Genomic DNA, 15,069 nt, shown 5'->3' on the forward strand with positions numbered 1-15,069 from the left:
CCTGGCCCGGGTATCCTGGAAGGATATTGACCTCATTCCGTCAGTAGAGGATGCCTGGTTATTCTTTAAAAGTGCCTTCCTCACCATCTTAAATAAGCATGCCCCTTTCAAAAAATGTAGAATCAGGAACATATATAGCCCTTGGTTCTCTCCAGACCTGACTGCCCTTGACCAGCACAAAAACATCCTGTGGCATTCTGCATTAGCATTGAATAGCCCCTGTGATATGCAGCTTTTCAGGGAAGTTAGGAACCAATATATACAGGCAGTTAGGAAAGCTAAGGCTAGCTTTTTCAAGCAGAAATTTGCATCCTGTAGCACAAACTCAAAAAGTTCTGGGACACTGTAAAGTTCATGGAGAATAAGAGCACCTCCTCCCAGCTGCGCACTGCACTGAGGCTAGGAAATACTGTCACCACCGATAAATCCACAATAATTGAGAATTGAAATAAGCATTTTTCTACGGCTGCCCATGCCTGCCACCTGGTTACCCCTACCCCGGTCAACAGCCCTGCACTCCCCACAGCAACTCGCCCAAGCCTCCCCCATTTCTCCTTTACCCAAATCCAGATAGCTGATGTTCTGAAAGAGCTGCAAAATCTGGACCCTTACAAATCAGCCGGACTAGACAATCTGGACCCTCTCTTTCTAAAATGATCTGCCGAAATTGTTGCAACCCCTATTACTAGCCTGTTCAACCTCTCTTGGGAGACACTCTAGACCCTAACTGCTATAGACCTATATCTATCCTACCCTGCCTTTCTAAGGTCTTCGAAAGCCAAGTTAACAAACAGATTACCAACCATTTCGAATCCCACCGTACCTTCTCCGCTATGCAATCTGGTTTCAGAGCTGGTCATGGGTGCACCCCAGCCACGCTCAAGGTCCTAAACGATATCATAACCGCCATCAATAAGAGACATTACTATGCAGCCGTATTCATCGACCTGGCCAAGGCTTTCGACTCTGTCAATCACCACATACTTATTGGCAGACTCAACAGCCTTGGTCTCTCAAATGACTGCCTCGCCTGGTTCACCAACTACTTCTCTGATAGAGTTCAGTGTGTCAAATCGGAGGGCCTGTTGTCCGAACCTCTCTATGGGGGTGCCACAGGGTTCAATTCTCGGGCCGACTCTCTTCTCTGTATACATCAATGATGTCGCTCTTGCTGCTGGTGATTCTCTGATCCACCTCTATGCAGACGACACCATTCTGTATACTTCTGGCCCTTCTTAGGACACTGTGTTAACTAACCTCCAGACGAGCTTCAATGCAATACAACTCTCCTTCCGTGGCCTCCAAGTGCTCTTAAATGCAAGTAAAGCTAAATGCATGCTCTTCAACCGATCACTGCCTGCACCTGCCCGCCCGTCCAGCATCACTACTCTGGACGGTTCTGACTTAGAATATGTGGACAACTACAAATTCCTAGGTGTCTGGCTAGACTGTAAACTCTCCTTCCAGACTCACATTAAGCATCTCCAATACAAAATTAAATCTAGAATCGGCTTCCTATTTCGCAACAAAGCATCCTTCACTCATGCTGCCAAACATAACCTCGTAAAACTGACCATCCTACCGATCCTCGACTTCGGCGATGTCAATTATAAAATAGCCTCCAACACTCTACTCAACAAATTGGATGCAGTCTATCACAGTGCCATCCGTTTTGTCACCAAAGCCCCATATACCACCCACCTCTGCGACCTGTACGCTCTCGTTGGCTGGCCCTCGCTTCATACTCATCCACAAACCCACTGACTTCAGGTCATCTACAAGTCTCTGCTAGGTAAAGCCCCACCTTATCTCAGCTCACTGGTCACCATAGCAGCACCCACCTGTAGCACGCGCTCCAGCAGGTATATCTCACTGGTCACCCCCAAAGCCAATTCCTCCTTTGGCCGCCTTCCAGTTCTCTGCTGCCAATGACTGGAAAGAACTGCAAAAATCACTGAAGCTGGAGACTCATATCTCCCTCACTAGCTTTAAGCACCAGCTGTCAGATCAGCTCACAGATCACTGCACCTGTACATAGCCCATCTGTAAACAGCTCATTCGACTACCTCATTCCCATACTGTATTTATTTATTTATCTTGCTCCTTTGCACCCCAGTATCTCTACTTGCACATTCATCTTCTGCATATCTACCATTCCAGTGTTTAATTGCTATATTGTAATTACTTCGCCACCATGGCCTATTTATTGCCTTACCTCCCTTATCTTACTTCATTTGCACTCACTGTATATAGACTTTTCTTTTTTCTACTGTATTATTGACTATATTTGTTTATTCCACGTGTAACTCTGTGTTGCTGTATGTGTCGAACTGCTGTGCTTTATCTTGGCCAGGTCGCAGTTGTAAATGAGAACTTGTTCTCAACTAGCCTACCTGGTTAAATAAAGTGAAATATACATTTTTTTTTTTTAATGGCTTTCCAGATCTAGATATTTGACTGGTGATGTCCCCCTTTATTGTAGTTATAAAAGATAATTGTCATGCAACGTTAAGAAATGCATCTGTAAGTGTTAGAGTGTTTGAGTCTGATGGTAGGAACAGTATACAATCTCCTCTCACCTGTGCTGACACTTCTTAGTCAGCTACACGTGACCCCTAAGCCCATGTGAGAGTGCCCCTCTCATTTTCACTTTCAATTTAGCTGAAATGAAGAGACAATAAGATTTATTTTCTTGTAACATATTTGGGAGTGACAAAGTCACAGATTTGGGATCAGAGCCAAATTGACAGCAGAAAATGTCAAACAAAAATGTACTTCATTTTCACTTTCAATTGTACTCAAACCATAAGTGATCAGCAATATTTGTATTATTATTGAAGTGTAGCATAGTTTTTGTCTATTTTTCTTGATGAGGAAATGAACAGTAAAACTATCACTGCTAATAAGTATAATGTAATGAATTCAGGAGAGAAAATGCACTGAACTCAAACCCACATATTAATTTGGAGTGCAGCAGATATACAGTAACTAGTGAATGGTCTTTACATTTAGATGACTTAGAATTTTATCTTAAAAGGAATACATTGGAATTTTCCCATCCCAATCTACACAACCTACTCCACATTTTCAAAGTGGAAGATTTAAAAAAAGAATAATCCAAATTATAATTATTTTTTTAAAAGAACATGTTTTGATTGACTATGTTTTCACACCCCAGAGTTAATTAATACTTGGTTAAAGCACCATTTGCAGCCATTAAAGATGTGAATCATTTTGAATAATATTCTACCAAGCTCAGTAAATTTGGTTGGAAATCTTTGATGGACAGCAACATTCAAACCTTGTCTCTGATTTTCAAGCAAATTTAATTCAGGACAGGGACTGGAGCGAACAGAAACAGTCAACACCTCTTGGAAAGGCATTCAGGTGTTCCTTTGGAATTAGATTTTGTGCAATTATTGTCCCGCTAAAGAAATAAAACTCTATCCCAGGGTTAGGTTACCAGAAGTCAGAGGCGGGTTTTCCTCTATCTTTTTACCTGGGCTTTGCTCCTTTCATATTTCCTTTTATCCTGACAAACTTTCCAGTCCCTGCCGATGACAAGCATACCCATAACATGGTGCGGCCACCACAATACTTGAAAATATAGTGGGTTTCACTCTGTGTTCTGTTGTATTAGATTTGACACAAGCCTGAAGATTTTTAATTTAGACCATAAAGTGTATGTCTTTGCTGTGTTGTCTCGCAGTATTACTTAACAGCCTTAATGCAAACAGTATGAATGATTTGGAGTTTTTTTTTTTTAGAACAGGCTCCATTCTTTTCACTTTGTCATACAGGCCAGCAATGTGGAGAGGATGCGATGTTGTTAATCGTCTCTATTTTCAAGTATTGTGGTGGTAGCATCATGTTATGAATCATAATCACTTATGTTAGCAAAATAACTTATGTTCCCAAGGCACATGAGTGGGGAAACTTGTTAAACATGAAATACAGTAACATTGCTGACATTCCCCCATCCTGCCCTACCTTGTATGATGGGTTTATAAGGACCTGTCTCCCAGCCCAGATACCACTGCTGTTCAAATGCCTGTCTATCAGTCCAGAATAAAGCTAATCCTGACTCTCTCTCCTCTGCACTCCCTTCTGCTCAGGTAACACCTCTGATCTCACAATGAGATGTGCATAAAAGGTTTTTTGACTGCATCACTCCCACATGTCTGTGTTGATATTCCAACATAGCAAAATTGCTTTTACAGTATATTTCTCAATTTTCGTATTTTTATTTATTTTCTTGTTTTTCTGTTGAGATGCTGCAGTGTTTCAACTGCACTGGTAAAGCATGTGCAGACTCATTTATAGTCAACTGTTCATGTCAGGGGTGCGTACTGGCAGCAGAGAAGTCAGGCGCAGGAGAGCAAAAACGGTGTTCCAACAGAGCAGGTTAAAAATAAAAAACACTGTAAAATAGAACAAACAAACAATGGGTAACAAAACCCATCACACACCAGCATACGTGCACAAGCACTTACAATAAACAATTCCGCACAAGGACATGGGGGGAACAGAGGATTAAATACACAACATGTAATGATGGGATTGAAACCAGGTGTGTGGGAAGACAAGATAAAACAAATGGAAAATGAAAAGTAGATCGATGATGGCTAGAAGACCGGCGACGCCGACCGAACGAGGAGAGGCATCGACTTCGGCGGAAGTCGTGGTAGTACCCGCCCCCTGGAGCAGCGCGCCGACACCGGCCTTGGGAACGACCCGGAGGGCGAGGCGCAGGGCAATCCGGATGGAGACGGTGGAACTCCCGCAGCAGTGCAGGGTCCAACAGGAACCCAGCATCTCTCCTCCGGACCATACCCCTCCCAGTCCACGAGGTACTGAAGTCCCGAATCCAGTATGGAACGAACGGAGTACGCCGGGGCCCCCTCGATGTCCAGAGAGGGCAAAGGAACCTCCCGTACCTCAGACTATTGGAGCGGGCCAGCCACCACCGGCCTGAGGAGAGACACATGGAACGAGGGGTTAACACCGTAATCAGGGGGAAGCTGTAACCTGTAACTCACCTCGTTCAGTCTCCTCAGGACTTTAAATGGCCCCACAAACTGCGGACCCAGCTTCCGGCAGGGCAGGCGGAGGGGCAGGTTTCGGGTCGAGAGCCAGACTCGGTCTCACTGCGGTGACGGTCTGCGCAAACTTTCTGGAACCAGTTGTCCACCGCAAGAGCCTCGGTCTGACTCTGATGCCAAGGAGCCAGAACCGGCTGATACCCCAAAACACACTGGAAGGGGGAGAGGTTAGTGGAGGAATGGCGGAGCGAGTTCTGGGCCATCTCTGCTCAGAGCACAAACGCTGCCCACTCCCCCGGCCGGTCCTGGCAATAGGACTTCAGAAACCTACCCACATCCTGGTTAACTCTCTCCAGCTGCCCTTTACTCTCGGGGTGAAAACCCGAGGTAAGGCTGATCGAGACCCCCAGACGTTCCATGAACGCCCTCCAAACCCTCGAAGTGAACTGGGGACTCCGATCAGATTCTATATCCTCAGGCAGCCCATAGTGCCGGAAGATGTGCGCAAACAAGGCTTCCGCAGTCTGTAGGGCCGTAGGGAGACCGGGCAGAGGAAGGAGATGGCAGGACTTAGAGAAACGATCCACAACAACCAAGATCGTAGTGTTTCCCTGTGATGGGGGAAGATCGGTCAGGAAATCGATCGACAGGTGTGACCATAGCCGTTGTGGAACGGGTAAGGGGTGTAGCTTACCTCTGGGCAGGTGCCTAGGAGCCTTACACTGGGCACACACCGAGCAGGAGGAAACATAAACCCTTACGTCCTTAGCTAAAGTGGGCCACCAGTACCTCCCAGTCAGAGAGCGCACCGTCCGACTGATGCCTGGATGACCAAAGGAGGGTGACGTGTGGGCCCAATAGATCAACCGGTCATGAACAGCAGACGGGACGTACAGACACTGGACGGGAGTGGGCTCTGCGCGTAACGCCTGCTCAATGTCCGCGTCCAGCTCCCACACTACCAGCGCTACCAAGCAGGAGGTGGGGAGTATGGGAGTGGGATCCATGGGCCGCTCCTCTATGTCATACAGCCGGGACAATGCGTCTGCCTTCACGTTCTGGGAGCCTGGTCTGTAGGAAAGGGTGAACACAAAACGGGTGAAAAACATGGCCCACCTGGCCTGGCGTGGGTTCAGTCTCCTCGCTGCCTGGATGTACTCCAGATTGCGGTGGTCAGTCCAGATGAGAAAAGGGTGTTTAGCCCCCTCAATCCAATGTCTCCACGCCTTCAAGGCCTTGACGACAGCCAACAGCTCCCGGTCACCCACATCATAGTTTCGCTCCGCTGGGCGGAGCTTCTTAGAGAAGAAGGCACAGGGGCGGAGCTTCGGTGGCATACCTGAGCGCTGAGAGAGCACAGCTCCTATCCCAGCCTCGGACACGTCCACCTCCACTATGAACGCCAAAGAGGGATCTGGATGAGCCAGCACGGGAGCCGAGGTAAACAGATCCCTCAGGTGACCAAAAGTCCTGTCTGCCTCAGCCGACCACTGCAAACGTACCGTACCCCCCTTCAGCAGTGAGGTAATGGGAGCCGCTACCTGACCAAAACCCCGGATAAACCTCCGGTAGTAGTTGGCAAACCTTAAGAAGCGCTGCACATCCTTTACCGTGGTGGGAGTCGGCCAATTACGCACGGCTGAAATGCGGTCACTCCATCTCCACCCCTGAGGTGGAAATGCGGTACCCTAGGAAGGAGACGGACTGCTGGAAGAACAGGTATTTCTCAGCCTTGACGTACAGGTCATGCTCCAACAGGTGACCAAGCACCCTGCGCACCAGGGACACATGCGCGGCACGTGTAGCGGAGTATATCAGAAAGTCATCAATATACACCCCTTCATCCTGCTCGTGCAGGTCCTTGAAAATCTCATCTACAAAGGCTTGGAAGACTGATGGCGCATTCATCAACCCGTACGGCATGATGAGGTACTCATAGTGCCCTGAGGTGGTACTGAAAGCCGTCTTCCACTCGTCTCCCTCCCGGATACGCACCAGGTTGTAAGCGCTCCTGAGATCTAGTTTGGTGAAGAAGCGCGCCCCATGCATTGACTCAATTGCTGTGGCTATGAGCGGTAGCGTGTAACTGTACCTCACAGTGATCTGGTTCAGACCTCGATAGTCAATACACGGGCGCAGACCTCCCTCCTTCTTCTTCACAAAAAAAACTTGAGGAGGCGGGTGAAGTGGAGGACCGAATGTACCCCTGACGCAGGGATTCGGAGACATATGTTTCCATAGCCTCCGTCTCCGCCTGTGAGAGGGGATACACGTGACTCCTGGGAAGTTCAGCGTCTACCAGGAGATTTATCGCACAATCACCCTGTCGATGAGGTGGTAATTGAGTCGCCTTCTTTTTCGAGAAGGCGAGAGCCAAATTGGCATATTCAGGGGGAATGCGCACAGTGGAGACCTGGTCTGGACTTTCCACCATAGTAGCACCAATGGAAACCCCTAAACACTTTCCCGAGCACTCTCGCGACCACCCCGTGAGAGCCCTCTGTTGCCAAGAAACAGTGGGGTCATGACAAGCTAACCAGGGTAGGCCTAGCACCACGGGAAACACAGGAGATTCAATAAGGAAGACACTAATTCTCTCCTTGTGACCCCCCGCGTCACCATGCCCAGAGGAGCGGTGGCCTCCCTAATCAACCCTGACCCTAATGGTTGACTATCTTTGGCGTGAACGGGGAAGGGCACAGCCATGGGAACAATGGGGATCCCTAAACTATGAGCGAACGATCTATCTATAAAATTCCCAGCCGCGCCTGAATCGATGAGCGCCTTATGCGGGGAAAACAAGAAAAGTGACGTACAAAAACATATGTGCAACAGAGGGCTCTGGGTGAGAATGATGCCGGCTCACCTGGGGTGACGCCAGAGCGCCCTGCCTGCTGCCTCAATACCCAGAGGAACCAACCCGGCACCGCCGGGAGTGTGACCTCTGCGGCCACAGATGATGCACGAGCTGGAACCCCATCCGGTCACCCTACTCACCGCCCCTCCCAGCTCCATGGGTATTGGAGAGGGGGTGCGGGGGGATGGAACCAACAGACCCCGATCTGAACGTCCGCAGGTAGCCAGCAGGTTATCAAACCGGCTGGACAGGTCCACCAGCTGGTCGAATGTGAGGGTGGTGTCTCTGCAGGCCAAGTCCCGACGGATGTCCTCGCGCAGACTGCAGCAATAATGGTCGATCAGGGCCCTGTCGTTCCATCCCGCGCCGGCAGCCAGGGTCCGAAACTCCAGGGCGAACTCTTGGGCGCTCCTCGTCCTCTGCCTCAGATGGAAGAGGCGCTCAGCCAAGATGGTGGAGCATTGCTGCGTGCTCCCGGGCGCGCTCCCCCACCCCAAAAATCGGGGTACCTGCTCCTTCTGGCTCCATATAGTTGGTCCGGAATTCTGTCAAGGGTGCGTACTGGCGGCAGAGAAGTCAGGCGCAGGAGAGCAAAAACTGTGTTCCAACGGAGCAGTTTAATAATAAAAAACACCGTAAAATAGAACAAACGAACAATGGGTAACAAAACCCGTCACACACCAGCATACGTGCACAAGCACTTACAATAAACAATTCCAGACATGGACATGGGATGAACAGAGGGTTAAATACACAACATGTAATGATGGAATTGAAACCAGGTGTGTGGGAAGACAAGACAAAACAAATGGAAAATGAAAAGTAGATCGATGATGGCTAGAAGACCGCCGACCGCCGAACGCCGCCCGAACAAGGAGAGGCATCGACTTCGGCAGAAGTCGTGACAGTTCAGCCCTTTTGGAAGAAACATGTCTCACTGCAACCATAAACGGAAAAGGTGTGTTTAGAGTTTGTTGTTCACTTCATTATAATGCTTCAAGACAAATTAAATGATGCCGTTAGCTTCCTCAAGAAGGATGTTTTTTCCTCACATGTCTGTGTTGATATTTCAACATAGCAAAATTGCTTTTACAGTATATTTCTCAATTTCCTTATTTAATGTGTATGTATTTTTATTTATTTTCTTGTTTTTCAGTTGAGATGCTGCAGTGTTTCAACTGCACCGGTAAAGAATGTGCAGACTCAATTATAGTGAACTGTTCAGAAACATGTCTCACTGCAACCATAAATGCAAAAGGTGTGTTAGAGATTGTTGTCCACCTCACTATAATGCTTCAAGACAAATTAAATGATGTCGTTAGCTTCCTCAAGAAAGATGTTTTTAACCCCTCCTGTAAAATTACAGTGTACAATATTTATTGGTAATTAACTCACTGCTCTATGCTACTATTTCATTAGATCAATTTAGAATGCAATCTATCTTTCTCTGGTTCTGTAAATGATCTGTTACTGGTGCAGGTCTCATCAGTTCAACCCAGGTAGTCAAGGTGTGTTCCCAAATCTCCAGCTACGGTGAAGCCAGTGTCAGTGAACCTGGGCTTCTTACACATTGCCTCTAACCAGTTCTTTTGTAACATCGATGGGTGCAACAAACAAACTCTACAGCCTGGTAAGATAACTGTGTCTTCTACCTTGGTTTTTTAAAAGGTCAATTGCAGGTGTTTTTATCTCAATATCAAATTATTTCTGGGTAACAATTATGTAACTTACTGTGATTATTTTTGACCATTTAATTGAAAACAAACAAAAATAGCTTCACAAAACACGCTGATATTTCAAGCTGTCTTTTCAAACAGCTCTTAAACTGGAAGGGGATTATCTTAATTTTGACAGTATTATTCCAACCTCATAATGCAGAAACATTACATTTACGTCATTTAGCAGACGCTCTTATCCAGAGCGACTTACAAATTGGTGCATTAACCTTATGATATCCAGTGGAACAACCACTTTACAATAGTAGATCTATATCTTTTTTGGGGGGGAGGGTAGGGGGGGTTAGAAGGATTACTTAATCCTATCCCAGGTATTCCTTAAAGAGGTGGGGTTTCAGGTGTCTCCAAAGAGGTAGTGATTGACTCCGCTGTCCTGGCGTCGTGAGGGAGCTTGTTCCACCATTGGGGTGCCAGAGCAGTGAACAGTTTTGACTGGGCTGAGCGGGAACTGTGCTTCCGCAGAGGTAGGGAGGTGAGCAGGCCAGAGGTGGATGAATGCAGGGTCCTTCTTTGGGTGTAGGGACTGATTAGAGCCTGAAGGTACGGAGGTGCCGTTCCCCTCACAGCTCCATAGGCAAGCACCGTGGTCTTGTAGCAGATGCGAGCTTCAACTGGAAGCCAGTGGAGTGTGCGGAGGAGAGGTGTGACGTGAGAGAACTTGGGAAGGTTTAACACCAGACGGGCTGCGGCGTTCTGGATGAGTTGTAGGGGTTTATAGGCACAGGCAGGGAGCCCCGCCAACAGCGAGTTGCAGTAATCCAGTCGGGAAATGACAAGTGCCTGGATTAGGACCTGCGCCGCTTCCTGTGTGAGGCAGGGTCATACTCTGCGAATGTTGTAGAGCATGAACCTACAGGATCGGGTCACCGCCTTGATGTTAGCGGAGAACGACAGGGTGTTGTCCAGGGTCACGTGAAGGCTCTTAGCACTCTGGGAGGAGGACACAATGGAGTTGTCATCCGTGATGGCGAGATCATGGAACAGGCAGTCCTTCCCCGAGAGGAAGAGCAGCTCCGTCTTGCCGAGGTTCAGCTTGAGGTGGTGATCCGTCATCCACACTGATATGTCTGCCAGACATGCAGAGATGCGATTCACCACCTGGTTATCAGAAGGGAGAAAGGAGAAGATTAATTGTGTGTCGTCTGCGTAGCAATGATAGGAGAGACCATGTGAGGATATGACAGAGCCAAGTGACTTGGTGTATAGCGAGAATAGGAGAGGGCCTAGAACTGAGCCCTGGAGGACACCAGTGGTGAGAGCACGTGGTGCGGAGACGGATTCTCGCCACGCCACCTGGTAGGAGCGACCTGTCAGGTAGGACGCAATCCAAGAGTGAGCTGCGCCGGAGATGCCAAACTCGGAGAGGGTGGAGAGGAGGATCTGATGGTTCACAGTATCAAAGGCAGCAGATAGGTCTAGAAGGATGAGAGCAGAGGAGAGAGAGTTAGCTTTAGCAGTGCGGAGAGCCTCCGTGACACAGAGAAGAGCAGTCTCAGTTGAATGACCAGTCTTGAAACCTGACTGATTAGGATCAAGAAGGTCGTTCTGAGAGAGATCGCCAAGGACGGCACGCTCAAGAGTTTTGGAGAGGAAAGAAGGGATACTGGTCTGTAGTTGTTGACATCGGAGGGATCGAGTGTAGGTTTTTTCAGAAGGGGTGCAACTCTCGCTCTCTTGAAGACGGAAGGGACGTAGCCAGCGGTCAAGGATGAGTTGATGAGCGAGGTGAGGTAAGGGAGAAGATCTCCGGAAATGGTCTGGAGAAGAGAGGAGGGGATAGGGTCAAGCGGGCAGGTTGTTGGGCGGCCGGCCGTTACAAGTCGCAAGATTTGATTTCATCTGGAGAGAGAGGGGAGAAATAGGTAAAGCATAGGGTAGGGCAATGTGAGCAGGACCAGCGGTGTCGTTTGACTTAACAAATGAGAATCGGATGTCGTCAACCTTCTTTTCAAAATGGTTGACAAAGTCATCCGCAGAGAGGGGGAGGGGGAGGAGGATTCATGAGGGAGGAGAAGGTGGCAAAGAGCTTCCTAGGGTTAGAGGCAGATGCTTAAAATTTAGAGTGGTAGAAAGTGGCTTTAGCAGCAGAAACAGAGGAAGAAAATGTGGAGAGGAGGGAGTGAAAAGATGCCAGGTCCGCAGGGAGGCGAGTTTTCCTCCATTTCCGCTCGGCTGCCCGGAGCCCTGTTCTGTGAGCTCGCAATGAGTCGTCAAGCCACGGAGCAGGAGGGGAGGACCGAGCCGGCCGGGAGGATAAGGGACATAGAGAGTCAAAGGATGCAGAAAGGGAGGAGAGGAGGGTTGAGGAGGCAGAATCTGGAGATTGGTTGGAGAAGGATTGAGCAGAGGGAAGAGATGATAGGATGGAAGAGGAGAGAGTAGCAGGAGAGCGAGAGCGAAGGTTGCGATGGTGCAATACCATCTGAGTAGGGGCAGCGTGAGTAGTGTTGGAGGAGAGCGAGAGGGAAAAGGATACAAGGTAGTGGTCGGAGACTTGGAGGGGAGTTGCAGTGAGATTGGTAGAAGAATAGCATCTAGTAAAGATGAGGTCAAGCGTATTGCCTGCCTTGTGAGTAGGGGGGGACGGTGAGAGGGTGAGGCCAAAAGAGGAGAGGAGTGGAAAGAAGGAGGCAGAGAGAAATGAGTCAAAGGTAGACGTAGGGAGGTTAAAGTCACCCAGAACTGTGAGGGGTGAGCCATCCTCAGGAAAGGAACTTATCAAGGCGTCAAGCTCATTGATGAACTCTCCAAGGGAACCTGGAGGGCAATAAATGATAAGGATGTTAAGCTTGAATGGGCTAGTGACTCCAGGAGTTAGAGGTGCGGGAGGTTCCTCCGCCCCCTCTGGACATCGAGGGGGCCCCGGCGTACTCCTTTCGTTCCATACTGGATTCGAGGCATCGGGCGAGGGGCCTTCAGTACCTCGTGGACTGGAAGGGGTATGGTCTGGAGGAGAGATGCTGGGTTCCGCTGGAGGATGTGTTGGACCCTTCACTGCTGCGGGAGTTCCACCGTCTCCATCCGGATTGCCCTGCGCCTCGCCCTCTGGGTCGTCCGCGAGGCCGGTGTTGGCACACAGCTGGAGCCACGCATCAGGGGGGGGGGGGGGGGGGGGGGTACTGTCACGACTTCCGCCGAAGTCGATGCCTCTCCTTGTTCGGGTGGCTTTCGGCGGTCGGCGTCACCGGTCTTCTAGCCATCATCGATCTACTTTTCGTTTTGTCTTGTCGTCCCACACACCTGGTTTCAATTCCATCATTACATGTTGTGTATTTAACCCTCTGTTCCTCCCATGTCCTGGTCCCGAATTGTTTATTGTAAGTGCTTGTCACGATTGTCGTAATCAGCGGACCAAGGCGCAGAGTTCCACATCTTTATTTAGTGCGAACTTCCAAACAAAAGAAAGAAGTAAATAATCAACGAACCGTGACATAAGAGGTGCAACATGCACTAACTCAAAAACAAGATCCCACAAAACACAATGGGGAAATGGCTGCCTAAATATGATCCCCGATCAGAGACAACGCTAAACAGCTGCCTCTGATTGGGAACCATACCAAGCACACAAACATAGAAACATAGAACAGGCCCTGACCTACTATACCATAGAGAACCAAGGGCTCCAAGGGCTCTCTATGGTCAGGGCGTGACAGTGCTTGTGCACGTATGCTGGTGTGTGACGGGTTTTGTTACCCATTGATTGTTTGTTCTATTTTACTGTGTTTTTTATTATTAAACTGCTTCGTTGGAACACAGTTTTGGCTCTCCTGCGCCTGACTTCACTGCCGCCAGTACGCACCCTTTACAATGATACTGTCCAAAGAGAAAATAAACGTAGTCTTATTTATTTGACTCAGTGGATTCAGTTTCTCTCTACACTTATTCTACAGAGAGGAAAACCTTCCGGGGAACAGGATGTGTCTATAAAGGAGAGGAAGGTGTGGTCTGCCGTGAAGCGTTCCACTCGGATCATACAGAATGGCACCATGCCAGCGGTGGCAGCCGCTGCCTCAGTCCCCTCCTTGATAACCTCCATAAAGGCCTTATGTGTCACATGTATAAATGATTGATTGGAGACTGCGCAGGAATATGTAATAGGGGGTTTTAATACTCCACCCAAAAATAGAACATGCCTTGAAAGGCACGGAGATGAAGCCCAAAACAAACACGTATATCAAACACATGGATGTAACCCAAACATGAGAGCAAGGTTAAACCCCTAATAAATACACAAGACCCGTAATAACAATACACAGCACGAGACCCGTAAACAATGCTCGGGACGAGACCCGTAATAACAATTGCACAGTACTACACGGGACGAGACCCATAATAACGTGTACACAATATACGCAGCATGAAAGCCGAAACAACAAAGCACAGGTACTCACAAGACCAACGGACATGGGAACAATAACTGACAAGACAATGGTGAACAGAGGGCACATTTGAAAATTACTAATCAGGGGAATTAGAATCAGGTGTGCGTAATGAGACAGTTCAGTGCCGCCTAGAGGCCGGTGACATAGAACTCCAGAACTGGTGCACGGAATGAGCAGCAGTACTGGGGGAATCTGTGGCATTATGGGCCACTGTAGACAGGAAGAACCCACCTCCTCCTGTTCATCCAAGACAAGTTGGCCCTGCCTCTGTTGAACATGCCCCTCACCTGTGCTAAGCTAACACTTCCTTGGCCACTTTGTACCTATATCCACATGTGGTCAGTGGCCCATAACCCCATGTGAAAGTGCCCCTATTATACAAAACAGGTTAAAACATCCCTAGACAGGCAACATGTACACAGGCCAAAATGGCTCTTACACATTCATTTTACTCAAAGCAACACTTCTGTAAATGACTATTCATTGTAACCAAGCTTACTGCAGCAAAACAAAGCTGAAATTCACTATCATTCATCTGCTTGCTCTGCCCTCATATTTAGCCTTGCATTGAAGTGTTTACCATTTTCTTTTCAGGACAACCAGGGCCACAAGTACAAAACAAAACATTTAACATAAACAGTTGCATTGAGACTCAAGAAGTTAATTAACATGTTAAAAATAGTGAAAACAAGTTTTAAAAAAACATAAGCATATGTAATGCATATTTCTATTACACAGAATTTCACAGCCTTGTTAAAGACACAGTTTATCTTGGTTTGCATTTTGACTCAGAAAGTGATCTTGACTCAAAAGGTTGGTGAGCACTGGTTTAGGCTCTGTTGCTGCATTGTTCTGGAAGTGCAGATCCACATATTGCAGGATGTGGTGCACAGCACTGAGCAGAAGGATGTTTTCTCTTTATTATGTTTTTTTTGGGGGGGGGTAGATCAGCTTTAATATTATAGATAGATTGAAGCTTCCATCAATGTAATTGTCTGCATCATTTCCAATCTCCCAAATATTTTTTGGTAAATAAATATATTTGTCTGTGT

This window comes from Salmo salar, chromosome 16 (assembly GCF_965601325.2).
Source record: "Salmo salar chromosome 16, fSalSal1, whole genome shotgun sequence".
Classification (NCBI taxonomy): Eukaryota; Metazoa; Chordata; class Actinopteri; order Salmoniformes; family Salmonidae; genus Salmo; species Salmo salar.